This window comes from Lissotriton vulgaris, chromosome 8 (assembly GCF_964263255.1).
Source record: "Lissotriton vulgaris chromosome 8, aLisVul1.2, whole genome shotgun sequence".
NCBI lineage: Eukaryota > Metazoa > Chordata > Amphibia > Caudata > Salamandridae > Lissotriton > Lissotriton vulgaris.
The window spans coordinates 1,358,991,893-1,359,014,931 of record NC_141696.1 but is presented as its reverse complement, the minus strand read 5'-3'; positions in this window follow the sequence as shown (position 1 = coordinate 1,359,014,931).

Here is a 23,039-nt window from a genome sequence, read left to right as displayed (position 1 = left end):
AGCAAGAGCTGTTCCCCTACATATATATCTGATAGACGGGTAGATCCGTTTATCAGGGGTATATTATAATGCTTAAACATTTGTGCTTTTTGTCTCAAATATAAAATGTTGTATTCTTTAAAAAAGTTTATCATAAAAAAGTTGTTTATGCTGGATGACCCAGAGCTACTAAAATATCCACATGCATTATGTGCAACATTTGCATTGTAATATTCCCTTAAATTGGGAAGCGACACACCTCCTCCCTGGTTGGTTTATATAATGTAACTAGAGCTAGTCTGGGTGTTTTATTTGCCCATATAAAAGACGAAAATAAACCTATTTCTTTAAAAAAAAATGACATCTGTAATGCATAGGGAATTGCTGAGAATAAGAAATTACAGAGGGGTAAGATTGACATATGGATTAACGCCACACTTATCGAGAGTGGCATTTGAGTCCACCTGGCGAATAGCAGCTTGATCTTTTGCAGTAACGGCACTTCGTTTAATATATATATAGATCATTCACGTTTTCAGAAACATATATTCCTAGCGAATGCTTTGGTCTTGCTTTTATTAAAGTGTGGAACTCGGGTGATAAGGTGTCCTGTGTGCAACTGCATAATACAATTTCAGTCTTGAACTTATTTGTTTTATATCCACCTAATTTTTTTAATTCTCTGAAATCCGCAAAAATTACCTTCCGTATATTTTCTTCAGGTTTGAGAAACAGAATAATGCCATCTGCATAGAGTTTTGCATTGGACATCTGGTTCATTGGTTTTTTCCTGTTGGCTAACTCCAATGGCTTTATAAACAGGGCAAAGAGTATAGGCGACAGGGGACATCCCGGGCGAGTCCCTCTGTTTACTCTACATGTGCCAATGTTCCTGGAATTAATAATTATGTGTGCCTTGGCACCCTTGTATAGACAGGTTATCACTTGTGGAAAACGTTTCGGGTACCTGAACCTCTCAAGAATCAGAAAAGGCTTTTCCAACACACCAAATCGAAAGCCTTCTCAGCATCTAAAAATAGCACCTGTGCTGGTATTGTATTCTGTGTCATTGTTGATGTTTTGAGTTCTCAGAGGTTTCCCTGGGTGCAGGAAAACCGTGAACAGAACAGTTTGTTACTAGACTTTCACAAGCTACATCTAGCACTGACCTCTTTCAGATCAATACTTATCCTGTTTCACAATTGAAGATTCCTTGAATTGCTTGATGATAAATTGCACTCCCCTTACTCTGTTGTTCGTGTTTCATCCCGACATCGTAATAATTGCACTATGGGTCACATTATGCATCTCAAAAACAAAGTGTTACAGCACACATCTCAATGATGAGCTCTCTTTTCTAGAGTTGTGTTTTTGCAAAGTTTAAATTTAGAAAGATCAAGAGATATTGGGAGAAATATTACTGTTACCACAGCTGGTTACTCAACTTCTACTTTAGGACTGCAGGTATTTAGGTTTCAGGAAAAAGCTACAGAAGTCACTGTTTATTAATCAATTACTGGTTTTTCAAATGTCAAATTAACAACTCACACTTTAGACTTGTAATTCTTTAAGCAATTTCACACTAGTCTTGATTCTTAAATGCACACCAAAAAAACTTTCATGTTTCCTCTAGTTCTCCTAAAGGGCTTGTAACGCCCATAACTATTACAGGACCCATAGTCAGTCAGGTACTTAGTTGCTGCTGCCAAGGCTTCTGCAGGCTTCAGAAGGAGCTCTTTGCTTAAATCATCCCAAGCTGCTCCTTAGAGACTCAACGCGAAACCCAGAGAATCTAAAGGCTACGGTTTATATAGTGGTCCAGCCAAAATGGCTACTAAAACTTCTCAAGTTTTTGTAAACCTCGGGTCCCACGAGATTCTGTTACTTTACCTCCTACTCAGTTTATTCTTGGCTCTTAGGGTTGTTATGGCCTGATTCAGTTCCCATGGGGCATAACTCTGTCTCATTTCACTTGTCAAAGTCAAGAAATGTAAATGCAAATATTCTGGTCAAGCATGACTACTTAGTACACTTAGAAATATGAATGCACATGTTTTTGCTAAATCATGACTTTTTCTTAACGCCATACAAGTTCCTTATGAACAGTTGTTGCCAAAGAAAATGCCAAGACAGGCACTGACCAAATGCTTTTAGATGCACTGATTTACCTATTGATCATGCAAAACAGACATTCCTGACATATACTGCACCATAGCTGAACTGTGTGTTTCCTTTTGCGCTTGGGGTGTTTGTTGCCATGCCTGTAACGTCCCTATGCCCCAACCCACACTGAACCCAAACCTTTCAGTGGAAGACCCCATAGCTGCACAATGGGTCTGGTGGAACTCTAACACTCCTCAACCCAATGTAGGAAAATTTGAGCAATACCTAAGTAAGCCGCTTCTGTGTGGCAAGAACAGCAATATGACTGAATTTGTGTTGCCTACTCTATGCTGAGATTCTTCTATTAACTTGTCACTAGTTTGCAACATGAAGTGGATTTTCAACCTGTGTAGCTTATAAGCCACATGTAAATGCTTTGTGCTTCATAACATGTCTTCTTATTTCATTGTATGTGATAGATTGAGCTTCGCATATTTGTAACAGAAGTAACCATGCTTCTGATTTTACGAACAAGTCACTTTGGGTGAGTTCACTTTATCGGATGGCCAAACAAACATCAGTAGTCCCTGCGTACAGTTGTACTTTATGCAGGGCTTGAGACATCTATCATTCTACATCACTGAGGATGGCTCTGCAGCCAGGTATTTGCATCGCAGTCAGTCTTTCCAGGTCGAGTACTTGATTATAAAGTTTAATGCTACCTGGGGAGCTATGAATAACTGCATTGTAGATTTCATGGTAAATCTGAATTTTGAAGGGTAGAGCATGGCATATTAAATTACATGGGTTTGTAGTTTCTTCTTAACCGTTAGGAATTTCCTTTCAGTATCTTGCACTGATTAGGCAAAATCTGGGTAGAGAGCGATAGTAGATCCAGAGCTGTTGAGGTCTCTCTTCTCTCCCTCGCCATTTTTAGTGTCTTATTTTGGTCCATGTATTTGAGAAGCTTACTGATTATGGGTCTCGGTGCTGTCCCCGGAACAGGACTGAGGGTCAGGGTGTAATGCGCTCTATCCACATCAAACAATTGAGAAAGGTTGGTTGAGTCAAGAGATTTTGCCCAGAACAGTCTCTTTGAAGTACTCAATGCAGCCCATTCCTGTACATTCTGGAATTCCTATGATTGTGAATTTACTCCTGTGAGGCCAGGTTTCTAGATCCTCATTTCAAAATGTATTTTCTTCCAGCTCCCTGCCCATTTCTTTTTGCTGTTTAGCTAGCTCTACCTGTGTCATCCTCCTTCCGAAATGTGATGCTCTGCATGTCCATGGAGCTGTGGTGTTTGTCTGTTCAGTCTTTCATGTCGTTAAGTCTGTGTATTAAAGTATCAATTTTGTTATCGATGGTTAAGAGTCTAATTTCATTTCCTGGAGTCCTTGATGTCTTGATCTTTCAACACCTTGTCAGGCAGTTCAGCTATCTCAGCAGTTTCAGGTTTGCACTGTTGCTACTGCAAACATTTTTTGAGATACCCTCAAATGTGAGTCTGGGCTGCTTTTATATCTGCTTTGCCCATGGCTCCAAGGCCCTGCCCACACTGACACAATATACGGGGCAATTTAGTGTTTCCATCCTTTTGTCCTATGTGAACAGGCATTCATCCAGGACCATGCCTCAAGAGTTAGGACCCACCAACTTCTACGGTTTTGGGCTTCTTTGTACTTCCTGTGGTGTTTACTGGGTCCACCAAGTCTTTCTAGCAATACCTTTCCCTCTTAGGCAGTCTGTTAATTGACGTCTCAATACCTCTGCTACTAGCTCCATTGGATCAGCCACTGTGCCTTGTTCATTGATTATTACTCCATTCTGATATCCTTATTTGCATGCCATCAGTAGATGTATAGCTGATCTTGCTTACTACTACGGGTTCACCTTGTTATATCGTTTTACATGCCTATGTTTGTGCAGTCTATGTAAGCTCTTTGGTTTCTCACACCGGTTCAAAGCGTTTTGGTGGCACTCCCATCTCTCTACGACTGTGGTGCAGCTCAAGTGGCTCAGCAATATCTCCTGTTGCACACATTCACTCAGCGGAAGTCTGTAGTGTTGATTTGCTCATCTCAACCTGATTGCAGGTCATTGCTACAGTATGCTGTTTCCCCTCTCCACCTCACTGGCCCTAGCCCTTAAGTCTCCTTGGGAGTCATTCTTCCTGCCAGGCGGTGGTCCACATAGGACACAAAAGCAGGGTCTTCTTTTATTGGTGATTTTGCAGGCCCCGTTTTACCAAATTTGGGTCTGATAGCACAGTTATGTGTGCTTTGCTTTTCACCTGTCATTGCCACTGTGCTTTGCTCTTGATGGGTGTGTCTGGTGGGATTGTTCACCTGATATTGAACTCTGGTTATGGGAGCTTCTAAACTTCGCGGCCATCTTGTGCCATTGTCAATGGCAAAAGGGCACCACATAGCAAATTTCAGATTTGCCAAAGAAAAATAATTTCCACCTTCAACTAGCTTAGCATATTTTACCATCTGACTTTTGTTTCAAAAACAAACCTTTTTCAGATGGCCGTCACATATAACTGCTTCCAGCCTATCAATTGCAGAAGCTCCATAAATTCCAAAAGAGGGCAACAAAAACGATGTTGTGAATAAGGAAGGAGACCATGTGATTGCAACTACTCAAATAACACTGGCTACTGTTTATACTACCAGGAATGGTGGTGAAATTGCTATAGATGTCTAAAGGAGTATCTTTAAAAATAGTTAATCATTGATAGGATATACATATTAACACCAGGTTGACGAATTTGGCCTATGTAGGTGTTATTTAAAAAAAAAAAATGTCTGCACATCCTAACAAGTGTAGGATTATTTTCAGGTATGAGCGATTTAAAGACTATTTTACAATACAATTAATTCAAGGTAAATTTGATGGGTTCTGCTATTTTAGCTTTACTCGGTATCACGCCCCACACTTTCAAGCAACCAAACTAGTGCATTTTGTTTAAAATACAAATGTATAAACCTCAGCAAGAGTGGCATATTGCCAAATAAAGTTCTCGCCAACTCTGCATATCTTTCTTAAAGAAAGTTCTCAGTCCAAATCACACAAGAAGAGCAGTGATATTTTAGAAATGTAATTTTATTTCAAGACTGGAAAATAATTCTTTGGTTTTTCATAAACGTTATTTCAGCAAATTCATCACAATGGGTATGTACAGCTAGGCTTCCCATTTAGAACACATGTTGGTATATTGTTTAAAAACAGTAATATTTTTACTAGGCAACAATGTAATATAACATTGATAAGTAGATTTCCTATTTAAGATTTGATTAAGGTGATCATATATGTTTGCTGTTTTGTGAACAGAATGTCAAAAAGTTTACCTTCCTAAAAAATGTAAAGGACTATTCCAAAAAAATCAGAGTTTCAATGATTTAATTGTTCTAGTTTGTATGCTAATAGGAAATACTCCGTGGTGGTAGGCTTTGTTGCTTTACATGTATGTTATGTGTATGACCTTCAGATTTGCGTGTAACATGGCAAACTTTACTATTCTGGGCGATTTAAACCTTCATTTAGAAGATAGTGATAACCCATATATTGCCTGCTTTTTAGGGCTCGCCTGTCGATGCGCATGCGCATCGAGCAAGAGAGACTATGGGGCTTATCCACTCTTTAACCAACTTGCAAGGAATCGTGGCGATTCCTTGCAGTGCCCGTGACTTTTAAGCTCAATGCGCATGCGCATTGAGCTTAAAAGCGCGTGCACATCAGTTCCCTCAGCCGCACTCCAGGCCCCCGCTCCGCCCCCTCCCCTGTCCGCCGTGTCGCATTTCTCCTCCCCCCTCCCCTTATCTGCCTTCGCTCCGTCTGTTCCCTCTCCCCGCTCCGCCCCCTCCCCTGCCCACTCTCCCTTTCTATTCTCCTTTACCACTCCACTCTGGACTCCTTCATTTTGTGCTGTTTGACATATTTCTTCTCTCATCCAACTCTTCTGCGGGCTCCCCTCCTTCCCACTGTAGTTTGCAACAAATCCATCCTCCTTAAACCGTGTACACCATTTGCCTTTCACCCCTCCATTCCCTCTCCTGTCGCTCCCTTTAAATTCCCCCCTCCTTCCTTTTACTACCACTTTCCCTCTTTGTCACAAAAAAACCCTTTTATTCACTCGCTTTTCGTCTCTTTCTCCCCTCCTCTCCTCCTATTCTTTTCCCTTACCCTGTCTTTTCTCCCCCTTTTGTCTTTCGAATCCCACTCTCTCTCCCTCCCCTCACCCCCTCTCATTCCCCAACCCATTTCAGAGCTCAGTTCCGGAAGTGCCTCTTGGCAGCCGTGAGCTGCTGGGTAATTGCGCGTTTTGTAGCATTCCCAAAATGCATCTTTGACAGCTTGTCCAATGCTTCAATCTCTCCCCCAAACCTAGTGGGGCAAGTGCTTCGCTGCGCGCCGCAGCGGCGCTCCAGCGCGCCGGTAATGTTTCCAACCCACTGATATATCATAAGCGCCATGTGCTGTTTTGTGGCTGAATTTTTTTTTAAAAAGGGGAGCGGATATTAAACATCATACGCTATGTTAATGTCAAGTACGCCTGGATAAACATTGAAGACTTTGCTCTGACTCCAGCGTGTGGGCTACGAGCTAATTAACCTTTTCCAACCATCCCTGTATTTTTTCTGGATGTCCACTTCTAGAATGTTAACGGCGGTGCACTGTTCCGTTTGCTGATTCGACTCTGCTGAGATAACACAGCCCCCTCCCCTGCCCGCCGTGTCGCATTTCTCCTCCCCCCTCCCCTTCTCTCTCTTCTCTGACATGCAGTGTGCGGCCCTAACTGAAGTAGTGTAAACCCCGGCGCACAATAGCCAACACCCTCACTCACCCTCAACCCCTCACCCTCACCCTCACTCACCCTCAACCCCTCACCCTCACTCACCCTCAACCCCTCACCCTCACTCACCCTCAATCCCTCACCCCCTCACCCTCACTCACCCTCACTCACACTTACCCTCACTCACCCTCAACCCTTCACCCTCACTCACCCTCACTCACCCTCACTCACCCTCACTCACCCTCACTCTCACTCACTCACCCTCACCCACCCTCACCCTCACTCACCCTCACCCTCACTCACCCTCAACCCCTCACCCTCACTCACCCTCAACCCCTCACCCTCAACCCCTCACCCTCACTCATCCTCAACCCCTCACCCTCACTCACCCTCACTCACCCTCACTCACCCTCACTCACCCTCACTCACCCTCAACCCCTCAGCCTCACCCTCACTCTCACTCACCCTCACTCACCCTCAATCCCTCAGCCTCACCCTCACTCACCCTCACTCACCCTCACCCTCACTCACCCTCAACCCTCACCCTCACTCACCCTCACTCACCCTCAACCCCTCACCCTCACTCACCCTCAACCCCTCACCCTCACTCACCCTCAACCCCTCATTCACCCTCGACCCCTCACCCTCGACCCCTCACCCTCGACCCCTCCCCCTCAACCCCTCACCCTTACTCACCCTCACTCACCCTCACTCACCCTCACTCACCCTCAACCCCTCACCCTCACTCACCCTCACTCACCCTCAACCCCTCACCCTCAACCCTTCCCCCTCACCCTCACTCACCCTCACAACACATATTGTGTTACAATAGGTGTCACATTTGCGAAAGATAAAAATATTGGCATTGTAAATAACAAAGCTATTAATTCGCTATTTTCAAAACAAGCACATAAATAACAAATGTCTCCTTTACAATACCAATAGCTCAAACTTTCCTAATGCGAGACCTATTGCATTGCTGTGCTTCTCTCCCCTGCTGCACTCTCCTGCTCTCTAGAGATGTGGCCTAACGACCAGAGCTGCCATCTAAGTCACGTAAATACAAAACATGTTGCATTCCAAATGCTATAAGTGTCACATTCGCGAAAGTTATAACTATTGGCATTGCAAATGACAAAGCCATCAATTTAGCAATTTTAAAAACCAACAAATAAATAAAATGTCATTTACAAGACCAATAACTCCAACTCTTCTAATGCGAGACCTATTGCATTTCCAATGCTTGTTGGCTGATTTGGAGGCTTGTCAATTGACACGATGGGTGGCAGTAGCAAACACATCGCCGGGCATCTGTTAGACGCTATCTTTTCCAACTTGGACACTGTAACTGTGTCCCCTTCAGTCCCTCTGGTCTGGACTGACCGTTTCCTGGTCTCCTTTTCCCTTCAGCTGCCAGGGAAATTTGTACCAATCTGTGCACGGGCTGTGATGAAACGCCCTTGGCATAAATGGGATGCCAGTTTATTCTCTGATACGCTGCTAAAATCCAAACCTCAATTCTCTTTAAACATAGTGGTGTCAGATTCCCTTTTTCGGGATCGGCTGACTCAAGCTCTAGACACGTGTATCCTGGAAAAATTTAGTTTTAGGAAAAAACCTGGCCCTTCGAACCCATGGTTTAATGAAACCCTGGCGGACGCTAAAAAGGTCTGTAAGCAACTAGAACGATCTTGGAGGCATGCCTATGACACAGAGGCCAAAAATAAATATCGGGACTCTATTAAATCATATCAAAGGCTGATTCGGAAAACGAGAGCAGACTATATTGCCACAAAAATTCTGGAGAGTAATAACCCTCCTAAAATGATTTTTCCCTTCTAAAAAAGATGCAACACTCAAATGAAAAGGTCGGCTCCCCAATTTCTTCTAACACTCAGTGTGAGGAACTAGCTGCTTTTTGTGTGCGCAAGGTGGAGATTATTTATAACAATCTGCCAAGTGTCTGCCTTTCAGCAGCCACCTTAACTATTAATCATATAGTTGCGGTGGAGGACAGGCTAAATATCCCTAAAGCAATTTTGTGCTCCTTTCCCCTACTTTCGCTTTCCGATATTGAATCTTTGTGTTGTAAAATTAAATCAGGCTCCCCGGCTGACCCGTTGAGACCAGACCAACTCCGACAAGCTCTTAATTCAATCTCTCTTGCGCTGAGGGAATTGGTTAATATGTCTCTGTCCTCTGTATCATTGAAAGCAGCTTGGAAGCATACAAAAGTCATAACGCTTTTAAAGAAGCTGTCTCTGAAGCCGGCAGACCCGAGCAATTTTCCCCTGATCTCCCAGCTCCCTTTCTTAGCTAAGGTTATAGAGTTATATGTTAACACAGTTCTGGCTGAATTCGTGGAGCGTAATAAAACTCTTGACCCCTCTCAAAATGGTTTTCGTCCATGTCACAGCACAGAATCGGCACTGCTGGCAGTGACTGAGGACATTCGTAGCAGCCTCGATGTGGGGACCTCTGCGGCCTTAATTCTTTTAGATTTAAGTGCCGCCTTTGACTCGGTTTCCCACAACATCCTTCTAGGTCATCTACATAATATCGGGGTCAGGGGGTCGGCTTTGGCGTGGTTCCAGTCCTTCTTGGAAGGTAGAACCTTTCAAGTGGTGGTGCCACCTTTTCACTCACAGGTGCATACCATCAAACATGGGGTTCCTCAGGGCTCGATATTGAGCCCAGCACTTTTCAACATTTACGTCCAACCCCTAGCTCTATTAGCAAAAAGCAGAGGGTTGTCATTAGTTTCCTATGCCGATGACACCCAGTTAGTTATCGTCTTTTCAAAAGCGTGTCAAGACAATCTTTTTAAATTTAAAGAGGACCTTTTAGCTATTTCTGACTGGATGACTGCAAACTGCTTACAGCTCAATGCTGCCAAGTCAGAAATACTTGTGATGGGAAGAGACAGGGCCCTCTGGTCTGAACAGTAGAGGCCAGACAAACTAAAACCCGCACTTTTGTTAAAAAAGACAGTAAAGAGGCTTCTGGATAGATAGTGAGCTCTCATTTGACGCACAATCAAAGGCCTTAGCGGGATCATGTTTCACTCTCCTGAAAGGATTGAAACCACTACTTGGCTATTTTTCGCCTAAGGTCCACCAAACTATCCTTCAAGCCACAATTTTATCGAGGTTGGACTGTGGAAATTCACTTTACCTAGGTGCCAACAAATCCTGTATCTCCCGTCTCCAAAGAATTCAGAATGCTGCAGCCCACGCTTTGCTAGCTTTCCCTAAATCTTGTTCAGTTGCGAACCTTCTGCCTAAACTTCATTGGCTGCCGATAGCTAAAAGAATTCACTTTAAGACCCTGTGTGTAGCCCACAAAATTCGGACTCATCAGGGACCGCTGATCTTAGCGAATCTTCTGGTCCAATATGTGCCAAATCCTCCCCTTCACTCTGCCAACTCTGGCTCCGTGTGTATCCTTCGATTCCAAGGAGCCAGAGCAGGTGGCTGTTCCTTAAGGGTCCAGGCAGCGCACCTCTGGAATTCTCTTCTGATTTCAATCAGAGGACTTCAGACCCCCATGGCATTCCGAAAGGCCATAAATACCTGACTTTTCCCTGCGTAGGCTACTTCCTTGGGTTGGAGTGGTCCAGTGTCATTTGTTTGGGTAGCGCTGGGACGCCTCGTCACGGGGCAGCTATGCGCTGTATAAATTTCAGAAATAACAAATTTTGATTTTAGCCTACGCGGGCACTAGGATCTCTAAAAGGAGATGGTCTCAAAAACACTGCAACAATTAAGTGATTCTTTAAAATGTTTTTATAGCTAAGGTAAATAGTTACATAGATCCTATTCATTACTGTGGCAACAATCAGTGTGACTGATTTGAACAAAATGGAACTTGCATTCCCTGCATGAATGCACTACAGTACAATAGTATGGCACATTTCAAACATATATTTCATTATACACGTAATACATTCATCTCACTTAGCAACAGCACCCATAAAACATGCAGCAATGTATTTGAATTAACAGAGAAAGGACCTGTTGTATTGTTATTTCTCTATCTTCTTTCTTCCTCTGCTCTCTGGTCAGTCTGTGTGGGATGTACATGTCATAGAATGTTGGATGGGTGAACTGATTCAGTTGGTGACTGACGGCTGAGCTCAGGACAGCTCCTGGTGTGGCGTATTTACAAGGATACTTACTGGCCTTCTTTACATCCTGGCTTCAACATCATACCTCTGTAACCTTGTATCTCAATAAATACCTACTTGAAACCTACCACCTCTGGACCTTCCATCATTGAAACAGGACCCATGCCAGACGATAAAAACGTTGCATGTGGCAATCCGATGGAAGTAGCAATTCGTTATTTTTTTTTAGATGGGGAATGATACAGTACATATTAAAATAGCAAGCATAGTTACTTTAACTCTGAGGAGTCGGTCCAGTCTCTTGTCATGTATAAAATTGCGCATTTGATTCATTTATCAGCAGTTTTAATATAGAAGACCACATCTCGGGGTGTATGAGTGCTTTACACAATGACTTAAGTGGAAGTTTTAGAGAAATAAGTATGCACAATCACAGTAAGAGAAAGCAACACATAACAAGCATTTACAATGCAATAGGTTGGGCATTCACGAGACTTTGAGCTATGGGCACGGTAAATGTCAACAGCTTAAGTTCTCACAAATGGGAGACCTATTGAAGTGCAAATATTGTGTGTTTCCAAGCGCCCAATGGTGTGCTTGCACTAAATAGAGGGCACGCCCCTTTGTTTAGATGAGGCGTGTCTAACGTGGCCTCTCATAAGTGCAAGGACGGCATGGGGCGCTTCAAAACAACCCACCCAAAAATAATTGTAAAGCAATAGGTGTCGCATTTGCGAGAGTTTAAGCTATTGTAATTTATAATGCCAATATCTCAAACTCTCCTAAATGTGAGACCTATGGCATTCCAAAGAGGCGGCCTCCAGTGTCCCGGATGCTTGGAAAGTGAAAGCGCGCTTGGCGCACTGAATGTTGCTGCATAGCATGTTGCGCCTGCAGTAGGCAAAACTCACTAAAGAAAGAGTGCTTACAGACGAAATAACACGGACGGTGTAACAACAGAAGTAAAAGTGCCAGTCGTCATGGGAGGTTACAAATGAAGACAAGGCGGCACTAAGGAAGTGCTACAAGCTTATTACCAAATCAGAAGCGAGCATTTACAAAGTGCAAAGACACAAGCCAATGAAAAATAAGGGCAGAGAGTGGGCGGGGCTTCAAGTGCGTACTCTAAAACAGCATGCCTCGCAGAGCAGCACATGCGCTGCCCAGGCCCAACCTAAAAAGCGTATGTGTGGCATCAGAGCATCTATAGGATGTCCCTTAACTCTGAGAACACATTCAATGTACCTTTTAAAGTCAGTGCCCATTTGTCGTGCTAGTAAAGGGACATTCAATACTCATGTTTCTTACAATTGTGGATTCATAGTTAATTAGTGGAAGCAATAACCTGCTATGAAGGCAAGTTAAATCTATAATTGTTTAGCATTGTGGGAAATCTCATAATCATGGGAAATGGGCATCTATGAACATAGATCTGCAGTCACCCATAAGATCAAGAAACGCATTATGCTGGTTGCATTCATATCGCTTTATGTGGCTCTAAGGTCCACTCAAGGAGCAGGATTCAAATGTAGAGTGGGAAGGAGGGAACGAGAGAGGAATGAAGCAGAAGCCTTGAGAATAGAATTGCCTACCCCCGAAATACAGCACTGTGGTGGCTAATTGTCATTGACGATACACGAGAAAAATAGTCTAGAGAAAAATTAGTTGATAGGGGAGCTTAGGAGAGGCCTTGCTAGTGAACTCCTCTCCGTTCGTGGAGTTTTCCGCACTCCAGGATCCACAGAGTTTTTTCTTTGCTCTTCAATCTTAAGTTGGCAAGCGCGAGCGAGGAAAATCCAACGCTAGACCACATCCTAGCGAGATTTTTCAATGGGGATGGTTGCTCGCATTGAGAAATTATCCTTTTGCGTTGAGGAAGCTGCCGCTCTAGTTGAAAATCTACTTGAGCGGCAGAAAGAAGCAGCTCCCTCTTGTGCTGCACGATGTGCCGTTTGCACTGAATTTCCAGTACGGGACAAACACCTGGTGCTAAAAATCAGCGTGAACGGTGTGACCTAATGCACTTTGCTGCTTGCAGAACTACACATTGTGTGGGGGGGTTGATCTGTCACTTCACGGAACTCTGCCCAGGCCTACTTATAAGTCAAACCGAATGAAGAATAGGGGCCTCAAAGAGAGTTAGGAGTTGTAGATTGTTAAAATGTCTGGATGCGACTCATTCACTGTGGTGCCTGTACAGGGAGAATTGCTCAAGTATTACATGGTGTCACATGGAGGACAATGCAGTGCCAAGTGATTTAGTGAAAGCAATTAGCTTGTATCTCCTCACCTTATTTAGGCCCACATGCACAAAAGGTAAAGCACTGAGGATGGCTTCTTTAAGATGAATATGTCCCATGTGAAGGAGCTTGAAAAGCATCGACACAGATATAGGGATTAGAGGAGTGTGTGATCAATACCCGAATATTGCACCAATATTTATAGTCCAGGCACATTACTTGTATGGACTCTTTTGGGGTCCATTGGAATGCAAACACCCACCCCTCTGGGACTTCATTCATAGCCCAATGGTATTTAGTTGCTCATTTGAAAAATAAGCCACAGAAAAAGGGCTTTACAGAGAGTTAGAATGTGTAGATTGCTAGAGATGCAAGCGCAAATTGGGGAAAGTCACATACCCTGTCCACAAAACACTACACAGAGACTAACACACATTCATACACAAAGACAACATGCATTCATTTTTTTTTGTTTGAATATTTTTATTATTGCATTTTTTATATAAGGTTACATGGATGCGACAAGCAGGATAAAATACAACAGCAATCAGTCTAGTGCATGTACCACTTGTTATACATATTGCTCAGGTCCAAGCAAAAGGAGAATGACATAAGACATACGCATCCAGTAATTTATTATTATTATTAACGAATTTTGTACCGCGCACGGTTACCCAGGGGCATCCCAGCGCTTATAGAGACCTAGGGCGAGCTGCACATGCAGAGCAAAAGAGCTAAAGTTATACCGGGAATAGATAGGTTTTTAAAAGTTTCCGGAACCTGAGAAGATTTGGTTCAGAACGTAATGAGAGTGGGAGGGAGTTCCAGGCCCGCGCTGTATGGATGGAAAAGCTCCTGCCGCCTGAACGAGCTCTGCTAACTCTCTTAGTCTGAAGGAGGTGTTTGTTGTCAGAGCGTAGAGCTCTTGTAGGCTTGTAAGGCCGGATCATATCCTTCAGGATGGCTGGTCCTGTCCCCTGTATGCTCTTATGGGCAATACAGAGGGCCTTAAAGGTGACTCTCTCTCGGATAGGGAGCCAGTGGAGTGCTTTTAAAGCGGGCCTGGCTGACTGCCTGGCCGGAACGTTCAGCAGCAACCTTGCTGCTGCATTCTGCACTTGTTGCAGGATCTTGAACGTTGACTCCGGCGCTCTGAGAAAGAGCGCATTACTGTAGTCCAGGCGCGAGAGGATTAGACCTTGGACTAACAGCTTCCGAGAGAGTTCTGGTAACAGGGGAAGAACCTTACGGGCCGACCGGAGCATTCCATAACACACGCCCGCGGTCTTCTTGGTGTGTGTCCTAAAGGACAAATCCGGCTCCAGCCAGACCCCAAGGCTCTTGATCTCCTTCTTTGGGTCAGGCGGGGTGCCCATACAGTTGGGCCAGCTGCTCGGCGAGAGGGCGAAGCTTGACTGGCCCAAGATCATCAGCTCTGTTTTTGAGCCATTCAGTTTGAGCGATGACCTGGACATCCAATCAAACACCTCTCCCAAGCATGAGTGGAGCATCTCAGGCTGTTTCTCCAGCTGTGTCAGACCCACCACTAGCTGGGTGTCATCCGCTTAGCTTATGGTCTTGAAGCCAAACGGAGACACCACACCCTCCAGGGGTGCCATATACACGTTAAATAACGTTGGGCTCAGGGATGAGCCCTGGGGCACCCCGCAGTGAAGTGGGAGGGGAGGAGATTTTGCGTTTCCTTCCCAAACCTCGAAGGTACGCCCCTCCAGAAAGGAGGCCAACCATTCCAGGGCCACTCCTGTGACACCTGACTCTGCTAGACGTTGTATCAGCACTCCATGATTGACCGTATCGAAGGCCGCACTAAGGTCCAGGAGGATCACTGCCACTGATCCCCCTGCGTCCAAAGTGCTTCTGGCCTCCTCTACCACTGCTAGCAGAGCCGTGTCTATTCCATGACCCGGTCGGAATCCCGTCTGGGAGTCCCTTAACCGGCCATTCTCCTCGAGAAAGTTGGATAGCTGTCGGTTTACCAACCTCTCGGCAACCTTACTAACCCCTGGTAGCAAGGAAATGGGCCTGAAGTTGGCCAGGTTCAGCGGGTCCAAGCCGGGCTTCTTCAAAAGCGCTTTGACGACCGCACTTTTCCAGTCAGGTGGCACAGTCCCATGGGTGAAGGAGAGATTGACCAAATCGGTCAAGGGCTCTCCTATCAACAAGGCGGCCTGCTTTAAATACCGCATTGGGACGGGGTCCCGGGGTGAGCCACTTTTCTGGCTCCCGAGGATCTTCAGTACTTCGCCTGAGGTTACAGGGCCAAATGATGTTAGAAGCTTTTCCTAGATGCTTGGGTCCCCAGAAGAGGACGGAGCCCCCATAACCGGGGGAAGAGAGCTTACAATGGTGTCAATTTTATTCTTAAAATAAGTGGCCAATTCCAGACATTTTTCCTGTGGTCTGTCGTGGACAAGTGGGTGATCAGGCGGTTTAAGAAGCTCCTTCATCACTAGAAAAGCTTCCCTGGATGAGGACGCAGCGTGCTTAACTCTCTCCCCATAAAAGGAGGCCTTTGCAGCACGTATTGCAAGTTTGTATGTCCTTAGTTCCATGCGATATTTTTCCCTGCTATCTGTCCCCAAATTCCTCCTCCATGTCCTCTCAGCCCGTTTACAGTTCTTTCTCAGGGTTCACCATGGGGCAGACCCCACTCTCCTATCCCTGATGAGCATCTTTTTGAGTGGAAGCACATGGTCCACTGCGTTGGTCAGCCAGTTCCTCACAGTGGCATCTGCAGTCACCGGATCCCGACCCTTCTCAGGCAGGGTGACCTCCAAGCGGGCATTCCAGGCCTCTACAGGGAGCCTTGACCATGCCCTGTCTATTCTGAATTTCCTGGATGGGAGAGTGTTGTCACACTTTACTTCCCAACTAGCCATAATCAATGAGTGGTCGGACCAGGGAAGAGCGAGGGGGGGCATAGCTGATATACCCGCCATATTCGCGAAGAAAGGGTCCAGAAAGTGACCCTTAACATGTGTGGCCCCAGTGTTCATTCATTTAATCTGCGGGGCGCTCAGCTCGCTCATCAGATTAGTTGCCATTGGGTCAGTTGCCTCATCAAAGTGGCAATTGAGGTCTCCCAGCAGGATGAAGTTGGACGAGGCCGAAGCCAGGAGCGTGGTAGTTTCCATTAGTGAAGATATAAAATCACCTGCACTCCCAGGTGGCCGGTAGACTAGGAGGCCTGTCAGCGTGCTGGTAGGGGAGAATTGAATGGAGAATTGGCAGCTCTCACAGTCTTTCACCCCTGCCTCCCGTGCCTTACGACCCAGTGAATCCCTGTATATAATGGCCAGACCCCCCCCTCCCTACGCCTCTGTCAAGATGGTAGATCAAATATCCCGGGGCCAACGCTGTAACCACGTCCGGACCCGAGGTGTCCGATAGCCAATACTCAGTAAGAAACAAGGCATCAACCTTGTGGTCCAGGACTAGGGAGTTAATCTCCGTAGCATGGCAGGGGAGAGACCTACAATTCTACTAATTTACGCTGGGGTATCCATTCAAAACAACAGTCCAGCACCATAGTCATCAGCACCGCACACACCCTGTGAGATAAATAGTTTAAGTTAGACATCCCACACCGAAACCATATAGTACAGGCTCTGGGCAAGGCCTATACTAGCCAGTAGGTACGCCTCCAGCTAGGTGGTGTTGGCTTTTTACTATCAACAGGTACTGTTTCGGGTAGAAGATACACCAGGGCATATGCAGTCTGGACATTGAGAGTGTTCCCTAGTGCCAGAGCGCATCTATCCCAGTATAATATCCCTGCTCATGAAATCGTGCCATCCGCTTCTCAACCAAATAGTGCACTCCCACCTCTGGGAACCCTGATGTGTCGGCGTAGTGCAATCCGCGCTAGCGGTCTCTACATGTAGACCAGGGGGAGTCTTAACTGATGCAACATTCAATATCCCAATCTGAGAACTATAAATCCAAACCAAACTCATTAAAACAGGAACCGAACAAGATGCAAATCAAAACAGGTCAGGAAGTAGATGCCTGTGTGTGTAGGGTGTGTGTTCTGCCGATCGCAGCGTAAATAGTTCAGTGTGAGCGCGGGCTACTGCCGGAGGGGGGAGGGGAGGGGGGAGGAGAAAGCGCTCTCAATGCTGTGACATCAAAGATCACGCGTTTGTGACCATGCGACCGTGCGGAAGTGTTATCTGTTGCCTTCGAAAGGGCGCAGGTGTGCGGGCGCCGTCCAAGTGTATCTCTTGTTTCAATTCTGTCCCAGGGTCTGGGCAAATAAAGGGGAAGTGCGCCTAAGTAATGCCTCTCTGCAAACACACCTGGTGAAAGGCGGCCAGGATACCATCCCAGATCTGGGCTATAGGATATTTACAAAGACCTGCGGTCTCCTCCCTATGCAAAGCAACGCTCTCTGCTCTCGCCCAGTTATCAAATGAATGACGCCAGTGTATGGCCTGTGGGGGTTCTCCATTTTTCCAGCGCTTGGTAATGAGCCTTTTGCAGTTATGAGACCAAGGTCCCAGAATCTAGCTGGGACTTTCAACAGCTTTGTCCTCTTGTACAGGCCCAATAGACAAGCCACCCATGTGTGCGGTAATCCACTCCCGCCCCTGTCGCCAGTGCAGTTGAGACCTCCGTCCAGTACCTATGCAAAGAAGGGCAGGCCCAGAGCATATACAAAAATTCTGCATCTATTAATCCGCACCTAGGACAGGATGTCGTTGTCAGCCCAAAATAGCAGTTTATCTTATCTGGGGACAGGTATGCCCTATGTTTAATATAATATTGGATAATTTTAAATCGGGAGTTGCGCGGGATGTCTATCGTTCCAGCTAGTGCCTTATCCCATTCTTTGTCGGTCCAATCCCGTCCCCTGTCTCTAGTCCACTTATCTCGCAAGCGCTGGGAGGAGTATTGTGTATGCATGTGTAAGGCCTGCGCTAGCCAGTGTACCAAGTGAGACCCATTTCCCATCACGTGTAGGTATTGTATCGGCAAATGAGGCGGTGGTTCCACCGCAAGGTCACCCCAAGCTTCTGTGAGTATGCGAGTGAGCGTTGCATGCGTGAGGAATTGGCCTGCCGGAATCCCCGTGTCAGCAGCCAGCGACTCGAACGGGAGTAACGCCCACTGTGTCTATGTCTGCCTGTAGCCAGCTGCTCAGCACCGCTTCCGTGAGTACCCCAGGGCGTCCCCAACAATGGCAAATTAGGTGCATACGGCTTGGTGTTGTTTGTGAGTTTTAAGCTGCGTACATAACATTTCCGTGCCACCGCCAGGTGTATCTGCGCAGGGCAACGGGACTTGGAGAGCGGATGAAAAAGCTCATGTACCTGAACAGCAGACAAAACCGTCGTATCTGTGGCAGTATCAGTCACATTTTTCCTGCTCAGCCAGTAGGCCACCCTCTGCAATGGTGCAGCTAAATAATATAATTCATGGTTCGGTACAGCCAGCCCGCCAGCCTCTGACAATGCATATAGGGTGTGTAGTGCTACCCTGGCCGCCCCTTGTTCCAAATCAATCGTCTGCTTAGAGTCTCCAGTTCACGAAATATACGAACAGGGACATAAACTGGCATATTGGCATAAAAGTACAGTAATTTGGGCAATACCACCATTTTTGTCAGGGTGATATGAGCCGGGACATTTAGTGGGAGAGAGCTCCAGAATGCCACCTGTGCAGTGAGTGAACAGATCGCTCGTACTAGGTTCCCTTCCAACACATCAGCTGGGTCTCGATAGATAAACAACCCTAGATATCGAAATGTGGTAGGATACCACACAAGCCGTTCTCCCATAACAGCAATATCACACTCTTGTGTGGCAGCATTAAAGGGAAAGACGCCCGACTTAGCCCAGTTGACCTGGAGCCCCGACATGGCGCCAAATTCACGAAAAAGGTTAGTGAGTGCCTGTGGGAAGCTAGTCAAGTCATGGATATAAAGCAGCAGATCATCCGCGTATAATGACACTGCATGCATCCCATCTGCCAGCCGCATTCCCCAATCTTCGCCAGAAGCACGCAGTCGAGCCGCCAATGGTTCCATCATAAGGGCTAATATAAGAGGGGAGAGTGGACACCCCTGTCTAGTGCCTCTGCGTACCCTGATCTGGTCAGAGATGAGCCTGCCCCGTTCGGACGCGTACTACATGTCTTTGATATAGGAGCTCCACCAAATGCAGGAAGCCCTCTCCCAAGTCATATTTACGCAGCACCGACAGTAGGTAAGACCACTCTACAGAGTCGAATGCTTTTTCCAGATCAAGCACCAAGCATCCTGAATTAGGTCATCGGAGCATAACCAGGCTTTGCACTCGAAATAATCGTCTGTTATTATAGGATGTGCTGCGCGCAGGTACAAAACCGTTTTGATCAATGTGGACAAGGGTGGGCACCAACGGTGCCAGCCTCTGTGCCAGTGTAGAAGCCAGGAGTTTATAGTCCGTGTTGAGGAGTGCTAGGGGGCGGTAAGATCCCAGATTGGTCCCGTCCCTACCCGGCTTCAAAAGCGATATGAGATTCTCTTCATTTAGTGTAGGAGGAAGGGCAGAATCATGAACAGCCGCCACAAACATGCACAATAGTTCCGGAATCAATATGATGGAATAGGCCTTATAAAACTCTGCGGGTAGTCCGTCGGGACCCGGGGATTTGCCATTTGAAAGAGAAAATATGGCAGTTGTAAGCTCTTCCGATGTCAGGGGAGCTCCAAGGTCGTCCCGTTGCGTATCTGTAACAGCCGGCAAGGGCAGGGTAGATAAATATATCGAGATCTGTTCGACAGTAACCTGCATGCGAGAACGGTAGAGGTCCTCATAGTCTATTGTGAAGGCATTGTGTATGGCTTGTTGTGTGTATACTATGGTATTCTGGGCCGTAGTTATGGACATCACCGGGGTGGTATGGGTTTCACGCCTGATTAGCCAAGACAGCAGCTTGCCTGGTTTGTCCCCAGAAGCATGTGTGCGCGCTGAATGTGCCGTGTAGTTCAGATGCTTCAGCCTGTCTAATAACTTCGTGTGTCGTTCTCTGTTTGCCAGCGAATCCGTGTCGTCACCCTCAATCGCCTCACGCTCCCCATCCAGCAGTACAGATTCAACTCGAGCAAGTTCACCCTCAATCTGCCTATGCATCCCTGCCTGCGTTCCCAGACAGTGGCCCCTGACCACCACCTTGAAAGTGTCCCACTCCAGCTGTGGAGAGGAGGCAGTGTCAGAGTTCTGGTCAAAATATTGCAGGAGTCGGGTTTCAAGTGCTCCTCTGAACGGGGCGTCCAGGAGAAGATCCGGTTGTAGGCGCCAAGCTGGCACCGGTGGATGTGGACAATCCCATGCGAAATCTAAAGTGTGGGGATTATGGTCATAGTGGGTGCGGCCTAGATAACAGGAATCTACCACTTGGGGGAGCAGATCGCTGGTCAGCATGTATCTGTCCAATCTAACATGGAGTGTGTGTGCACTAGAATAATATGAGTACGTCTTCGTGAAAAGGTTACGTACCCTCCAAGCATCATGTAGATCTCACTGCGTGGCCCAATCCTTGAGCGCTCTCAATGCCCCGCTCACCGGTGCACTGGCCAAGGGGGGAAACGAACGATCCAGAGCAATATCTAGTATACAGTTATAGTCTCCCCCTAACAGAAATGGTATTCCATGCCATGGCGCAAGTACTGCCGACAGTTGCTCAAAAAAACGGGATTGTTCAGTATTAGGGGCATAAAGGGAGGCCAGTACTACGGGCTGTCCATCCAGGGAACCCTGTATTACTACATATCTGCCGTCGATGTCTACCATGCAATGGGAAAGCGCAAAGGGAACCCCTGGCCGTACCCAAATCAGTGCTCCCCGCGCATAAGCTGAATAGCCAGTAGCGTAAATCTGCCCCCACCATTTACGGCGGATCGCCAGTGCCTCCGCAGCGGTCAGATGGGTCTCCTGTAACAGCGCTATTTGGATGTGTTGCCTCTTAAGATAGGAATAGATTTGGTAACGGCGTGACGGCGTATGCATTCCCCGCACGTTCCAGGTGCAGAATTTAACCATAGTCATAATAGCCACTCAATCTCAGTATAACCATTACCCACCCGCCTCCATCGTCCCACAGCTGCGCACGACTACCCAAACAGGCATAGACATCTGCAGTGAATCTCCACACGCACCCATTACACAGTAATAGTAGGGAAACAGAATAATTAAAAGCGAATAATCCTGAAAACATTGAGAAAAACAATGCAATACCAAAAGGTCGACAGCAGAACATGTTATCGTCCAAACGCTCTAGAGAGCTTAAAAAACGTGAGTTCAGGGGGAGGTCGCTGAGCACTCGCTCTAAAGTTAAGAACCCAGCACATATGTAGGTAGAGGGTGTCTTCCCCCACAGGCCTTTATGGCCCCTCGGACTAGTTCTAGCGGGTACTTACTATGTGTCTGGAGCACTCATCAGGCGAGCCCCGGCACCCCCCACAGGGGCAGGGCAGTCCCAGCAGGGTTCCAGTGGGGCAAGACGGAGACAAGGAAAAAAAAAACCATTGTGGGGTACAAAGGGGCTCATTTCTTAGCAAGAAGGGGCAAACCGGTCAGGTGGTCATTAATGAATAAAGTCTGCTGTTTGAGGCGTGACGTCAGGTAGGTCCGCTGACACTGGCCATATATGCGCTCATCATTGCTGGGGAGGTCACGGGGACTAGCTACCAGGAGCGGGTCCTCCTCCTGCGAGCCACTGATCTCCGCCGCCATCCATAGAGCCTCCTGTTCTCTGCTGTGCATGAGTTCAGTCGAAGGGCCCATATCCGTTTCCAACCGTGTAATTCCCGGGGGCGAAAGCCTCCGCTTACGGCGACGTCGGGGACCTCGGTTGCGTCGCACAGTTGACGCGGTAGGCATGGCGCCAGGCTCCACATCTGTGCCAGAGTCCAGCCAGGCTTCCACCGCCACCGGGGTATCAAAGAAATGAGTTTTGTCGTGGGCTACCACACGCAGCCGCGCCGGGAAAAGCAAAGAACATTTCAGTGCCAGGCTGTTTCACTGTTTCACTGTCAGAAAGGAGTGTCGCTGGCGCTGTACCTGTATCGTACAATCGTATAATCAGGGAAGAGCATTATCTTTGTGTTCTCAACCCTAACTTCAGACCGCTTCCTTGTCTCTCGTAATACAGCATCACGATCCCGGTAGTTCAATATTTGGATGAGCATGGGCCTCTGGTTGGAGCACTCAGGGGGTGGTCTCGCTGGTACTCTATGAGCTCGTTCCACCACAAAGTGTGGAGAAAGAGATCCCTCAGGAAGGAGGTCCATGAGCCACTTCTCCACTCGTATTTCCGGTTCTCTACCTTCCCATCTTTCCGGCAGTCCTACGATACGGACGTTATTCCTCCGCGCCCTCCCTTCCGCATCCTCCGCGCGGCCTTCGAGGAACTCTACACGGTTGAGAAGGTCCTGGACATGTTTGTCCGCTTGTTACTTTGGGCGTGACATCCGCTATGGTAGCTTCCAGGGCAGCCGTGCGCTCAGATAGTTTCTTATGAACCGCTCTGAGGTGCGTGAGGTCAATGGCTATGCTATCAATCTTCGTCTCCAATGACGTGCGAGTGAGCTGTAGGGATTCCTCCAAGCGCTCCATAGCCGCCGGCATAGTGTCCAGCTTGGAGGCAGTCTGATCCTGGTCTACCTGTTTCGCCATCCTTCCCTTCACCAGTGTGCCGCCAGTACCGGCCCTCGTCTTAGGTCCCCCAGACATGGGCAATGTGGTGTAGGTCTATGCGCAACCGCTCTTAAAGAAGGCCCTCAGTGACG